The sequence below is a fragment of the Dermacentor variabilis genome, chromosome 6 (assembly GCF_050947875.1).
Source record: "Dermacentor variabilis isolate Ectoservices chromosome 6, ASM5094787v1, whole genome shotgun sequence".
Classification (NCBI taxonomy): Eukaryota; Metazoa; Arthropoda; class Arachnida; order Ixodida; family Ixodidae; genus Dermacentor; species Dermacentor variabilis.
The window spans coordinates 185,599,513-185,602,258 of record NC_134573.1 but is presented as its reverse complement, the minus strand read 5'-3'; the positions used below and the strand labels follow the sequence as shown (position 1 = coordinate 185,602,258).

The 2,746-nt window shown below is 48.5% G+C and overlaps 1 pseudogene; it reads right to left on the bottom strand.

Annotated features, from left to right (window-relative positions):
* Nucleotides 1–966: 966 nt before the first annotated feature.
* LOC142586507 (U2 spliceosomal RNA) lies at nt 967–1,146 on the bottom strand (annotated as a pseudogene).
* Between the last annotated feature and the right edge of the window lie 1,600 nt (nt 1,147–2,746).

Genomic DNA, 2,746 nt, shown 5'->3' with positions numbered 1-2,746 from the left:
TACACGTCACTTTGACGCTATGAGTTGTCGCGGTTTTGTGACGTCGCGTGACAGACAGGCCAAGTGGGCACAGCACGAGAACATTTGGCCAATGGCAGAGTATTCTGGCGTAAAAAAAACTAATGAAAAATAATTATTTTTCTTTTGTTCAGTGTAATCATGCATAATCAATGAGCACACATCATATCAGATGGGGCGTTTTCGCGGTTTTTCTGATGTCACGTGAGAGACAGGCGAAGTGGGGGGTGGACGAAATTTTTTTTACGAATCATGGAGGCTCATTGAAGAATTGGAACAGAAAAGATTGGAATAGTTATACATTATAGCGTCCCAGGTAACAGCAAAGGCGTTCCATTCACAGGCGTTCACACAGGCCGGTCGATCTGGAGTAGCGCATGAACAGCCTTCTGATGCGATGGTAAGTCGCGTCGATGTTGCAAAATTCTTTCTTCCGACAGAGGCTTGTCGTCCAACTGGTTCAGCACGACGGAAAGCGATTGTCTCTGCACACTGTAGGCGTGCACTAGCACAAAATACGCTGAATTGTTTTCGCGTCGCTGCAATCGCCACATGCTGCAGTGTCGGCCATCCCTATGCAGAACGCGTAGGTATTGGTGAACGCGACGCCCAACAATAGCCTACAGAGAAGGGTCGCGTCTCATCGGGGAAGTCTAGGTCGAAGTCGAAGGCTTAAGGTTTTATCCAGGCTGTATAAACGCGGGTGCATAAAATGCGGCTCCTCCCACTCTGATGTAGTGCACTGGCGTGCAAGGCGCACGTTAAAACACCCCAGGTAGTCAAAATACATCAGAGTACCCCACTACGGCGTGCCTCATAATCAAATCGAATTGTGCTTTTGGCACATAACCCCCCGGAAGTAATTTTTACAGCGAAGCTGGGCATATGGCTAGGTTCGGGAAAAAATTGCGTTCCTCTATCGGGGCGTTTAGATCGAGAATTTCTCGCCATATGTGGGCCGATACCGAAGATAGTGCAATACTGGGCTGACCCACGGCGGAGGTGAAGCAGGCTTTAAGCACTTCACCAACTTGCAAAAATAAGTTTAATACCTTCGATCCGAATACAACCCGTATCAGACATTAAGCTGATAGGAACACATGCTATACTATGACCCGCGTCGGCCATGCCTACGTTCGCACCGCCCTCTCTTTGTTGGCGTTCCAAGCTCTTGTGCATTTCCTCTCCTTTCCTTGCACTCTCCCGTGGTGGCGGTACCGTAAGCGTGCGGCCCGCCAGCACCACGCGGAGGAAAAAAAAAATGCGAACCGTCCATGTGGTCCCGATCCCCCGAACTTGGAACGTTTCACCAGAGGAAAGGCGAGGTTTCAGAGCGAGTTTGTGGGGAAGCAATTTTGTGTGGCCTGTGTTGTGTGTGACAGCTTGTGGTTTTTGAGTGCTCTCATAACCGCTACTGCACAGCTGGACGTCGACCAACGCGCGATCACCTTGGCTACGGTGAAGCAGTGTGTGCCCTCGGAGTGCGGCGCGTGTCGCTTCTAGCGCTGTAACTCGTTAGCAAATGGTGTCGTGCCGCGTTTTGCAACTATACATGGGTATGTATACCTCCCGGTGCCTTGTCATCTTCCGAAGCTCAACATCGTGGAGGAGCGACTAGTCGCGCCGCGCCTTTCATTTGTGTGCATATGGTGTTTGATGCACGGCAATGGACAGTTCGCCACTAAGGGGCCCACACACACGACTTCGCGGGTCATCCACCTTCAAAGAGTGGAATGGCACTGAATTTTTTAGAGATAATATTCAGTGGAGTTGGCCACGAAGCTCCTCGCGCGCGCGAACTCCTTGTGGCTTCTTAGAGCACTTAGGGCTTGAACCCTGACTGCTCTATACTCCGTTTCATACTTATAGGGCAACGCTACGGAAGCTGCACGAGTTGTGTACTCACAGAAGTGTCACTGCACGCGTTTAGCAAAACAGCCGTTTTTTGATCTGCGACGCTTTCTGCAAAATTGCAACTTCATATATTACAACTTGTGTATGTAAGGCTACGTCAAATTACGTATTATTTGTGCGCCTTAGTGATTCCAGTATGCGGCGTAATATGATTTGGTCGCGTGCAGGCAGTGCGCTGAGGCCGCTAGTCACAGAAATCATTAGCTCTGTGCTTTCGCTGGTAAATAGGCTATCTGCGACGCCTTCCATGTAGTAGTTAGGTCACGTTTTGGGGCTTAAATGTATGCGACCTAGTGTTGTATGGAATTTCAATACGCACCACTACACCTTACTTTCATATCTGACGCGCAATTGGTATTTTGTCGCGGATGCACACAGTGAGAAAAGTCTCTTCAGGCTTTGTAGCGTTGCTTGCTATCTAGCAAACTGACAACTTCCATATATGGTCTGTAAATAGGCTTTTCCACCACTCATGTATTGTCTTTTCCTTCCAATTTTCCCCACCTATCCAAGATTTGCAGGATCACAAACGATGCTAGATAGTCAGCCTGAAGTATGCTTGGCGTAACATTGACCCCAACAATGTGTGGGATCCGCATAAGTCTTCTCAAATAAAACAACTTACAAATCTAGTGGACTGGTCCAGATTTATTTGCGTTTCTCCTGCGTCCAGATTTCTGCAAAGATAGCAGAAGGAGCACGAAGGACGGCAATTAAAGTAAATGTGTACGCTACCTAGCGTCTCATGCAGCCTTCATGTTCGTGTGCGCCCTTTAGTTCCTACTGTCAGTTTTGTCCAACTTCAAGTGACAAG